This window comes from Cololabis saira, chromosome 12 (genome assembly GCF_033807715.1).
Source record: "Cololabis saira isolate AMF1-May2022 chromosome 12, fColSai1.1, whole genome shotgun sequence".
NCBI lineage: Eukaryota > Metazoa > Chordata > Actinopteri > Beloniformes > Belonidae > Cololabis > Cololabis saira.
The window spans coordinates 26160735-26173743 of NC_084598.1; the positions used below are offsets into that span (position 1 = coordinate 26160735).

A 13009-nucleotide genomic window follows, 5' to 3' on the forward strand; every position below is an offset into this window, starting at 1 on the left:
GCATTGTGGGAAGTTTCTGCTTAGCTAGTGTCCATCAATCCATACTAATACATTTCTCCAGAATGAGTATGGATAGCGAATAGTACGTACTAATGTTTCGGACGCACTAAAAAATCTCACATACTGTTTTTGCATACTAATTAGGGTGGTAGGATGGAATTTCGGACGCAGCTCATGTGTAGAGCCCCATGGTATCCGCGATCACAGAATCGAGGATGGAATCGCAGAATTGGAGATCAATAACGAAATTCACTTTAAATGGGCAATATAGCAGAACTGAATGGCAATTTGCGTAAAAGTTTTGGGGTTTTTTTCTGGACCAAAGGAAATTTTCTTTTGAGAATCTGCTCCAAGGGGGGTCACTAAAAGCTGGGGACACTGTGCGCTTCTCTGCCCCTTCCCTCCCCCATTTCCCTCATTGACAAAGCAAACATGTCAAAGCGTGAGAAACCGGAGCCTTAACCTGAGAAACCTAAGAAAGAGTCTACAAAACCACCAGCTTATTCCCAGGTACAGGGCAGAGCAGCTCTCCCAGGATTATTATGTGTCTGGCGATTCAATGTTCTGCAAGTTTTGTCAGCACACAGTTGACTGGACACGAAAGTATATGTGCAACGATCACTTATGGCACTTTCGCACTAGGACTTACTTGGCCCGACTCGGCTCGGCGCGGCTTTACACGGCTCCACATGTGTGTTTTCGCACTGCCAGGGGAGAAGTGGGGGGGTTGTGGTGAAGCGGCTGTGACGTACTCGATTGCGCAGCACCTTTGTTTGTGTCGGCGCAGATGAGAAATCAGCTGGAGCCGGGAGCGGCTGAGAAAAAAACAGCCCGTCTACATCGCTTTTTTAATTTTTTCTCGACAGCCACCAGGTTTATGAACATCTGCACCTCAGAGTTGGATCACCAAACAGACGTTTTGCGCTTTATAATAAAATCGCCGCGAGCCGCGGGTCGCTCTCGCGCTGACTCCCGCTTCCTGATTCAAACGTTTGACGGCCCAGCCCCCCGACCAATCAGAGGCGCGGAGGGTGGTGACGTCCCCGCCCCCCGGCCAATCAGAGGCGTGGAGGGTGGTGACCTCAGAAATAGTCCCTGCTCAGCCCGCTATAGAACCTCACTGAAATGGTTACAGAAAAAAGTATCGGCTTGGAGCGCCTCTACCCGTCTCAGCCCTAATGCAAAAGCGCAAAACGGGTAGAACCGAGCTAAGGTGATACTAGTGCAAAAGCGGCATTACAGAGTGAAAAGCATAAAAGTAAAAACACAAAGAGGCTGATGATCATGTACTTCAACATGAGAGACACACATGGACACACACACATTCATACACACCCAACTGTGCACAACCAGTTTTCAGTGCTTCAGTGTTCAAAAGATACCACGGGGGTAAGGGAACCCTCTTGCCCCGACGGGACATTCTTTTCTGGATATGCAATGGATTCTTACAAAAACTGGAAGCCTTTGTGTCTCAAAATTTTGTCTGTTGAGGATGTTGAAGACGCCTTCATAATTGGAATTATGATAGCAGGATTTCTCCTGATCGTCCTCTTGACCGGAGGAGGGGGATTACTTGTGTATCGACAAACGCGTAAAACGTTGACAGCTGTTTTGGCTCTCTCAAAGCTGCCGGACGTGGCTGAAGGGTCAAGCAAAGCGACCAATGCACAGACTCTGACGCTGGTAGAGCAGGGCCGTAAGCTAGATGCGATTCAGCGGCGGTGTTTGAGCTCATTGGCAAGATTGAAAACACCTTGGAGAAGTTGGAAGCTCGGCTTGGCGGGAAGTGATCACAAATTCGTCTGATTGGAGTTGCTATTGATGATCCAGAGACTGAAAGGCAGACTTCCAACTTACTAACAGGTTGTTAACTAATTTCAATTTCTTATTCTTCTGTTTATTTATTCTCAATTTATACAACAACATCTACCAACATTTTGGGGTAAACAAATTCAATCCAACACTTAAAAGAGCTTATCCAAAGATAAATCTATTAGAGTCAACAACCAGCTGCCTTTGTTATTTTCCATTGTTTAATTACATCCCTGTACGTGTTTAATAATAGATCTCAGAAACAAAACTGGAACCAACTAAAACAGAAGAAGGACGTTTACACTCTTAAGAAATCTGGAAATAGGAATCAGTTAAAAACAATACAGGTGTTCATCTTTAGTGAGGGTGTGTATTCCCTTTCCTCCTACACAGCAGAAGCATGCCCTTTATCTCTCTATTTCCTTGCCAGTGTGAGCGAGTTAAAGGCTTGATGACTGTACTAGGATTTGAGTCACCATATGAGAGTGTAAAAAGTAGCAGAAACGTAAGATGTTAGGGACACTGGCTAAAATTAGGAAAAAGTAGGGGAAATGCAAATAAGCAACTACCATCATACATATAGTACATGTCATAATAGTGCTTATTATGGAAGCAACCTTTATTTATAGAAAAGGCCAAATAGATATTGTTTTCCTTCCATCCATCCAACAAACTAAATGTTGTGTGTTCTTTGTCATATTGTCTAAACATATCATTTTTAGGACACAGCCTTCCACCGAGTCACCCCGCCAATTCAATCAGTCCGATCTGGGTGGTGATGTAGCAGGTTTATAGATCAAAATGTCTTTAATGAAAATACATTAGCTTTAACATAATAAAGAAAAACAAGGTCTACATTTAACCTCTGTTCAGCATGCAGTGCTGACGAGTTTTTATTTTCTTCATAATGAGTTGTTTTGGGGGCAGCACGGTGGCTTAGTGCTTAGCACTGTTGCCTCACAGCAAGAAGGTTCCCGGTTCGACTCCCTGGCCCGGCGGGGTCTTTCTGTGTGGAGTTTGCATGTTCTCCCCGTGCTTGCGTGGGTTCCCTCCGGGTACTCCGGCTTCCTCCCACAGTCCAAAAACATGCATACTAGGTTAGTTGATGTTTCTTAATTGCTTGTAGGTGTGAGTGTGCATGGTTGTTTGTGTATCTATGTGGCCCTGCAATGGACTGGTGACCTGTCCAGGGTGAACCCCTGCCTCTCACCTGTAATGAGCTGGGATAGGCTCCAGCAGACCCCCATGACCATGTGAAGGATAAACGGGTATAGAAGATGGATGGATGAATTGTTTTGAGTTCTCAAATAGGTTTTCTCACAATGTTACGTATATTTCGTAACATTGTCAAATAATGCATGCATTGAAATATTAAAATAAAGTTTAAGTTGTGCTGAACATAAACCAAAATGTCTGTTGTGCATTTGTGGTGGACAAAACTGCTTCTCTGTCCTCGCAAGAAACATCACCTGCATGAAATATCCAACCTTTCCATTTTCATCCTTCTCCCCCGACGAATCAATCGGCTAAATGTTGAATGAAATATTTATCAAAGATTTATTTTTAATTTCAAGTTGGCAAAAAGATTATAATCTGGGAATTTCATTATTTAGCTACCGGTATGTTAAAGCACATCATTATTTTATTAATGCGCTTTTTATGTGGCTTTGTTTTTAAGAGGTTGTCTTTCTGATTTCTCTCTGTTATTGTAAAGCACTTTGTGATTTTTATCTAGGAAAAGTGCTCTTTAAATAAGTTACTCACTTTCTTATATAAATGAGACCTCGGATTATGATGCAATCAGAAAAGAAATGTCCAGGCCTTATAAACAGCTATTACTCAAAAAATAAAAAACAAATAAATACGGAAAGGTTACGAGGGAAGGAGTTATATAACCCTTTTCAAACATTAAATCTACAGCATTGGGTCTATTAAAGCCCCATACATTTGTTTATTTCCCACAAAGCCTCATTCAGACAGGCCTGTAAAATTCTTTTAAGTGTATATCATTTCCACATTGCTGCTATTTTTGACTTTCTGATAATGACCAACCAATCAGTCTGGGAGCTTGAGGGTTTCACGCTGTGTTTATCCTGGTCCTACAACTATGGTCCTCCGGACAGAGCAGGAGTGCTCTGGTGTTTCTCCAGGGATCTGCTGGAGACCCTCTCCCAGCCCGGAGGGCTCCAATTACCCCTGACACAGCTGGTTTAGACATATACATATATATAAATATATATGAACCTAGTATTCAAGTGGAAACTGGATTTGCCATCAGTGTGTAGGACTCCTACCGAGTGAGGAACAGCATTTGTGAATATTAAACTTTATGTTGTGATTGCCTTTGATTTCAAAAGAGATAGTACAGACAGACTTCCGCCTTCCTCTTTCATGTAATGTGAGAAGAATAGTTGTGGTGAGAGCTGAGTGAGTCTTTCTAGGACTAATGTTTATCAAAGCAGATCGGTAAAATTGTGCACTATTGAGGCTGAGTGCATTTTCTGTGCAGACCAAGTCCAGTTGTTTCCCAGAAGTGTTTCTTCACTACATTTTACTGCTACCAGCATGTTTCTATAACGTTGAGGTCCGTTACATTGTGTAAACACACACACACACCCACACACCCACCAGGGGCGTCAATTGGGTATGGCAGCCGCCACACCTTGGCTTCAAGGGAAAATGTAAATGTTTGTTTTTTAAATACATTTATGGAATTACTCTGTGTCTATTTGTATTGATTATTCTATTACTTAATACATATAGAATAACTACAAATGCAAATCAGAACAACATGATCGATTTCACTAGTTATTATACACTGCAAAAACTCAAAATCTTAACAAGAATATTTGTCTTATTTCTAGTTAAAATATCTAATTTTTAGTAAAAAAAAATCTCATTACATTTAAGACAAGACTCAAAAACAACAATTTTCACCGGTTTCAAGTAGATTTTCACTTAAAATAAGTGGAAAAATCTGCCAGTGGAACAAGATTTTTTTGCTTGTAATAAGAAGATAAATCTTGTCCCACTGGCAGATTTTTCTACTTATTTCAAGTGAAAATTTACTTGAAACAGGTGAAAATGGTCAAATAACAAGTTATTTTTCTGGTGATGAGTCTTGTTTTAAGTGTAATGAGATTTTTTGACTAAAAATGAGACATTTTAACTAGAAATAACACAAATATTCCTGGTAAGATTTTGAGTTTTTGCAGTGAGCGAGACTGCATTTGAAAAAGTTCCAATTTTCTTGACCACACAGATAAGCTACATAGCACACACACACACACACACACACACACACACACACACACACACACACACACACACACACACACACACACACACACACACACACACACACACACACACACACACTCTACATGCTAAGGGCCTAGTGCCTCTGGTGGACATGCTGTGACTTGCTGCCTTCACAGTGTTGACTTTGTCCGATGTTTACAGTTGTCAAAGAGTTTTATAGCTCAAATTCTGCTGAGTGCACAACTTCACAAAAGTTCATCTTTGTTCACCTGAGAATACAATAGTATGACAAGGTGGGGGAGTGAAGTATATGAATACTAACATCTAATTCGACCCCGTGTCAACGCCACGCTGTTTGGTATTTCGTGAAAGACAAAAGTAAAACGTGGAAAAACAAACAAGAAACGTTTAATGGGCATATTTTGAAAGCATTTCTTCCACGTTTTCGTGTACTCCGTAATAGTGTTAAACGAAATGGCAGTGTTTTTTATAAGTGTTGAAAGAGGGGAGGGACAACACTATAATGTCGAGGAATATAAGAGAGTTTGAGTCCGACATTGATGAAGTTCCCAGCCCTGCTGTTATAACCAAAGCAGGGCAAAGTCAGCATCCCTCATTACGTTTCATTCTCACTTAATAACAGCGCAATAAAACAAACTAAATAATAAACCTACCTTCCGTGAAACGCAGATTTCAAAACATCTGAAAAACACCGTGGTCCCGTTGTCTCTTCGTCCTCGTCTGTCTCAGAAGTTGAACATGTTACTGCACCTTTCCAGCCTCGATGGGACACTTCAGTCTAATCCCCCGCAGCTGGACAATCATGGATTAATGATCATTGATTTGATGGAGGGAAAAAAAACACGCTTCAAGTGGCTTCACGGCGGAGAACAGCGAGTTTCAGCAAGGTAAAAAAAAAAAAAGTAGGCTCGGCTCACTTCCCTGTCGGGCTCGTGGGCTGCGCTTTATTTCCTGACTTCATGTTCAAGTTCACACATGACTCGGGTATAGTGAGTATAGGCTGATTTATGGTCCGCGTTACACCAACGCAGAGCCTACGGCGTAGGGTACGCGGCGACGCCCACCGTGAGGTGCGCGTAGCCGCGTACCCTACGCCGTTAAGCCGGAGATATACTCTACGCACGTAACCTGCGTAGCCTGCGTAGCCTGCTTTGTGTCTGTTCATGCTCCACTGCGTACGTCGCGTAACACCCGAGTAGAGCCTGTCATACCGATGGTGACCGATAGGGGGCAGTAAGCAGAGCAACAGTTGGAAAAGCTACTTATATTAAGTAGCAGAAGTAGTAGCAGCAGCAGCGGTAGCAGATTAGAAAAACGAACACTTTTACAGGACAATATTGGATGATGTAGGAGATTATAACATCGTGTGAATGTGTATGAGTGTGTATGAATGTTTGTGGTGGTCGGAGGGGCCGTTTGGCGCGATATGGCAGCCACGCTCCCGTCAGTCTGCAGGGCAGCTGAGCTGCGGCTACAGACGGAGCTACCACCGGGGAGAATGTGTGTGAATGAATAATGATCTCTGTAAAGCTCTGGGTGCCTAGAAGGAAGCTAAAGAAAACCATAACATTATTATTATTATTATTACTCTTTTTTTAATGTGTATTACTTATTTATATTACTGTTTTACCCCCTTCCCTGTGTGTGTGTGTGTGTGTGTGTGTACTTCTGCTACGTGAGTTTCCCCGTTGAGGGAGTAATAATAAAGGACTATTTTATCTTATCTTATTATTATTGCTTATTATCAAAAGTGGATAGTCTTTCCAGACTAATTTATCCAGCATTCTCCTCACCCATCTCAACAAGAATGACGAAACAATAAATCCAGTTAATTTTAGGTTCATATGGAGAAGTAGATGTCAATATATAAGAAAGATTAACATGGTCAAAAAATGTATTGTTCCTAATATGATTCCAAGTCATTCAATAGTATTTTTATTGAAAAACAGAGTATTTAAAATAAAATAAGTCCCGTCAATTGACTCCTGGCTCCCGGCTCCGCTTCCTCCCGGCTCCGGGAGGCACCGAGGCTCGGCGCGTACCTCCGCCGGGGGTCGGTCGCCGGGGGTCGGTCGCCGGGGCTCGGCGGCCGGGGCTCGCCATCCGCGGTACTCCCGGGGACTCTAGTCCCGCAGCACCAGTGAGTATTTTGACCGGAGAGATTATAAAATACCGGACTTCGGCATATTTTACCGGACAACGGAAACCCTGGGGGGAAGTTAAATATTGCATAAATATATGCACGGGGAACTTTCTCCAGGGGAGAGCAGCATAGTCGTGCCAGCTGGGATCAGACCGGGAACAGCGATACTAGCGGCCAGAGCGAGAACTGCAGGTCGCGTACGCGTTCAGTGTCTTTTTGAGAACGTGCACGTCGACGCGTCAAATGTACGCAGGATACGCAGGATACGCGAGACGTGACGTCACGCGTATCCTGCGTCTCGCGTACGCGTTCTGAACTGCAAGTATAAACGCGGCTTTAGGGGCTGCGTCGATTTAACGCGGAACCATAACAGGAGGCGTTGTGAGGGCTGGATGTGGCTCCTCTGGTCTTGGTCTGCGTCACTGTTGTCATTAGTCTCAGAGTAATCAATCACCGTGCAATAATTATTATAATAATAACCACACTCATATGCTGTAACAATGCACCTTTCAATTTTGTCTAGCTCATACTGCTGCACCTTTCACTTGAAACAATTTGTAGGCTATGTTAATAATGCTGCGTTCCATTTACCTCGGAAGTCGGAACTCTGAACTGGGAATTACGTCACAGCCGAGTTATCAGCGTTCCAGTTACAAAGTAGGTAAACAAGTTTGTAGTTCGCATATACCACATGAAAAATGTTACTATGTTATTACACTATAGCAGCATATATATGCCGAACAATACTTGTATACGACTGATTTAGTGTGACCAAAACTAGAATGAAGTGCTACGATTTTTTACAGAGCTCTCTTCTACTTTTTACAACCGGGGCAGCCATCTCTGAATGTGAACTCGGGGGTGGTGAAGACTCTCCCACTTTCCCAGTGGGAAATCCCACTTCGAGGGGCATTCCAGTTGAAAATTCCGACTTGGAACTGGGAAATCCCCACTTCCGAGGACAAATGGAACGCGGCATAAGAGCTGTCATTTGTTTATTTACTGTACAGTGCGCGGAAATAACCGAGTCAAATTCCCTGTCTTGTTTGACCTGACTTGGCCAAATAAACATGATTCTGATTCTGATTACAATGAGGTTTTGAAGGTTATGACAGAAGACGTACAGCAATGTAAAGTTCCTAAGCGTGTATACCAGCCCTTGAAACAGAAACGATTCAGGAGGAATTGTGAACAGAAAGAGTCGTAGGCGGAGTAATGATGAGTCATTTGAGCGCATGCTGCAACTTCCAGTAAGACCCGTGATACCATATCTGCAGCTCGCAGTGCTCTTCCCAACTGTAAACACTTACGGGAGGCTCAACGGGCTCCTGCAACACCGCATTATTTGATTGTAGCCCACTCTGTAAACTCTGCTCGTTGACTTTTTCTTTTCTTTTCTTTTCTTGGCAGTTATTGCAACTCCGACACGTCCCTGATGGCGTTGCAGCTGCGTCTCTGTGAAAACATGTCTCTGGTATGCTCTGTAAAATAAACCAAAACCAAAGAAACACTAGAAGGAAAACAACAACAACATATTTGGTTCATGTAATACTTATGCGATAATACTTATAGTCAGTTCTTATAGTCACTTATAATTGAAGTATTGTTGTTTTTTTTAATATATATACATATACAATTAGGTCTTTGTACACACACACACACACACACATATATATATATATATATATATATATATATATATATATATATATATATATATATATACATATGTATGTATGTATATATCGATATACATATGTGTGTGTGTGTGTGTGTGTGTGTGTGTGTGTGTGTGTGTGTGTGTGTGTGTGTGTGTGTGTGTGTGTGTGTGTGTGTGTGTGTGTGTGTGTGTGTAGCTTATGAAGTATTATTCAGAACTTTATTCTATCCTGTCTTGATTGGGGACTGTCTTCAGTGTTTTTCACCTAATATTTCCCACTGTAGAAGTTTGGACTACTAGACTGTCTTACCGTACACTCACCAATATACAGGATGACAGGGTCCTGAGTGTTCTAGTCGATTCACTGATTCAGGCATTGCTAAACTGAACTGTGGGTTCTTCTGTGCATGGCGGAGGGAGCATTGCCTCCATCAAAAGTTGGGGAATTTTCCATTTTCGACACTTCAACACTGAGCATGCTGTGTAATGTTTTATATGAATTCACATGTTGGTGACAATGTGTCCCTTTAAGCAAATATAGCTATCTTTATCAAAAAAATAAGATTAAAACATGTATTCAAACAGTGTCTTTATAAACTACCTGCATACTGAATGTCAAAACCATGTTTTATAAAAAAAAAAACTTTAACTAGTAAATTAAAGCTGTCATCTTGATAAAATGGGGCGTGAGGTCAAGGGAATAATGTTTTCCTTTGGAAAGTACTAAAAGAAGATATAACTAGAATTACTAGAATTAATAGATAGTATTAGTAGCATTATAATACCCCAGTTTTGCAGCTTGGTGCTGTACTTAAGTAGGTACATTTTTTTGATTATACCTTGTCAATAACACCAAAATAAACTATTGTTATCCTTTTTAGGTCTTACATTTGACCCGCATAAAAGCTCAGTCATTCATACTCTGCTTCAACCACCAGCATCCTCTGGTTATCATGCACTAAAATTAACTGTATTTAGTTAGTCTTCAGTATTTGTGACATACAGTATTTTTCTTTGTTGGCCACCAGGGGTCACTATCGTATAATATATACAACTTGCTGAGCCTTTACCTGGATTGCTCCGTTGTCTGAGGTTTCATAATTGTAAAATTTGTTTTTATTTTGTGGTTGTGGAAAACTATGCTGTGATAATAGCAGTTTAAATATTTGGCAGTCTCATTTTCATTATTGCTTTTGGCTATTTTTAAAATCCACTCCTAACTTCTTAAGACTCTAAGCACTACAATAATAGTGGTAATTCAATTGGCATAACTTTGTCTCAGTTGAATTGTGCAACACGATTAACCCATAATCCATTAAATGTTTTAGCTGAATGTTGTTTATTTGTTGCGATTTTTTACATATTTTTAGATGTGTTCACTATTTCTTGGATTGGACATGAGAGGCACATACCTGCACAAAAAATATCCCTGTCTCCAACATGTTCGGGGATCTGTTTAAAATTAAGTACCATCATCGCAATGCAACATGTGATAATGTACAGACTACCCATCATGAAGTAAATCAGACTTTGAAGAAGAATTTTTGTTAACCCTTTGATCTCTTTCGGTCAACATCTGTGTCTGCTGCTGCTCTCCCTGTGACGCCTCTGTTTTAATTACTCTCAGGCATCTGTTTATTCTCCTGTATATCTATTTACTATTTATTTATTTTGTGATCACATTTTAGTCATCTGAGAGGGGGGCAGGCCAAGGTATTCTACAAGGACATTCCACCTGTCAGATCCAATTTCCTGACAGTTTTGATGGACTAAAGCAGAAACAATGAAGCTGCTAAGGTTTGATCATTTCCTTTCATGCAGCCTAAGCAGTTGCAATTGTGTCAGAGTTATCTTTTTCCACGAAGACATTGGATGACCTATTTATCTTTTATGTAGCTTTAAACTATGAAATGACTGGTTTGTTTACTCTGTAATCTCCTCTTAGCTCTTCTGACTCTTTTCTAAGCTGTTAAATGTTGCAAGCCTGACATTTCTGTACGAGTTGCATTTAAATATTCAGGTCAGTATTTGTGATTTTTCAGGGAAAGATAGCGATAATATTAAATTCTGAAGAGACATTTCAGTGGTGTGACTTTATCTCTATGCTCTTGCTGTGTCAAGGACAAGACTTTATGGGGGTGAATGTAAAACCTCTTAACAGAGAAATATAACGTCTCTTTAGAAATTTAAAATCAAGCTTTTAAGCTCTGTATTTGGTGCAGGTTTGACATTGAACTTTATCCGCATTTTTATGGCATTGTTCTTGCAGAATTACTGCTCTTTGTGTTGCTGTGTTACTATTTTCAGGGTGCTCTTAGGTAAAGGACCCTTGCTGAAGGCTTAAAACATCTGGAACCAATACAGATGTGCTGGCTATCTGTGGAACCAAGGGGCTTGGAGGTTGTGGGCCGAGTTAGGGGAGGGTGAGGGGCTGGGCTAGTTGCTACTTTGGCCCTGGGGGTCTGTGTGTCCCTGACTTCAAAATAGACTTGATTGCTAACAGCTGGCAGTCCTAACTCACCCAGTGTCAGAGCTCTCCTCTGATGTCAACCTTGTCAGAATCAAGGCCCACACAATGGAAGGCCAAAGGTAGAGATGAGGACTGTGTCGGTGTGAAATGAGATTCAGAGAGTGACCTTTTTCTTTATGAAGGTTGTTACCATAAATAACTTTCCAGTTTTTTTTCCAGGCCCCTCTGAATGAAGGGCTCTGAGTTGATGTGCTCCATGAGGATCAGATATTTAAGTTGAGTGTGTGCTGTCAGACGCTGCTTAAACTGAGTGCTGAATACTTTTATGAGGGGCATAAACAGCAAACCATTTGATATAATCGGGATAGTTAAAAACTGTTTACGAACCAGTAATCCTGTGTAAAAAATAATGATGATGGTAATAATAGTTTTTCTTTTAATCCAGCTAACCGCATTTATATTGATGCTAATAATATGTATATGATTTAATCAGATGTGGTTTCAATATTAGTTTGTTACCAGAGCTACTGCAGGGGAAAAAGTGTGGTCGAGGCGAGCTGGGTCCTGTTATTCAATGCCACCACATCCGTAAATAGGACAGCAACTCATTAGCATCTTTTATTATCCAATTACAAACCCTACTCACCTAATTACCTTCAATCAGCAGGGAGACAAAAATGATTGAGTTCCTGGAGGACAGGACTGACTTTGGGACAAAAAGGACAGCTGGGCTTTCTGTCACTTTTACTGGAGGAACAGTGACTCAGGAAACATAATATAGCTACGAGCACTGCTCCTAATGTGGATTTTTTTTTAACAAATGTATTTTGGGGCACTTAATAGTAGAAAACTGTATATATTAAGACTCCAATATTTACACTATAAATAATAAGTAGGATACATTTTACTTAATCTAATACCTGCAACTGTGATCTTGCAATAATAAACCTTTCTTTATGATCTGTTTTCACATTTCCTCATTGATTCTAACTAAACAAATACCAGTAGTATTGTTGTGTGGATCATGTTGAATTGTTGATGGCAAAATATAAGAAATAACTTTGAAACAGCAGTATATAGCAATCCACCTTCACCAGAGGATGAAGGGCAGCTGCTGCATGAGGTTGTGATTCAAACAGAGTTATGCATCATTATTAGAGGATTAATTACTCTTGTCATTTACGTCAGCCATTGATGTTACCAGCTCTGCTTTCAGCAATTCTTTGAGAAGTGGATACATTTTTGTGTTTCATCTAAACTTTCACTGCTTAGTTCAGATTTACTTTACAAGTCTTGTTAGATTTGAGTCTTTGAAACATGTTGGGAAAGCCAGAAATAGCACGGAGCAAGCTGCTGGGACGAGCTGTTGTTTACAGACAGTGACAGGGATGAAGGACCTCTGTGCTCTGCTGCTGAGCCGACAGCCTCGGGGGTGTGTTAGCACTGCTTCTGCTGCTGGTCTGGATGCAAGAATGTGCACAAAGACACACAGATGTAAAAACGCATACACATGCAGCCTGGCAAAATAATTTGCAGACAGATGCACAAAATAGTGTTTTCCTCTTGTGCTTTCGTCTCTGACTGCAAGGTTTGGTCTGTCTTTGATTCCTCACCAAAGGACCCCAACTAAAGCAACAATGCT

At 41.1% G+C, this 13009-nt stretch overlaps 1 protein-coding gene across 1 annotated transcript in view; it reads right to left on the minus strand.

The window, feature by feature from the left end:
- stat6 (signal transducer and activator of transcription 6, interleukin-4 induced) overlaps positions 1 to 6089 on the minus strand; it is a 37925-nt gene extending 31836 nt beyond the window's left edge. Inside the window, exon 1 of the mRNA XM_061736226.1 lies at positions 5748 to 6089. The gene's annotated coding sequence lies outside the window, so the exon portion shown is untranslated. The remainder of the gene's footprint in view (positions 1 to 5747) is intronic.
- Positions 6090 to 13009: the final 6920 nt, after the last annotated feature.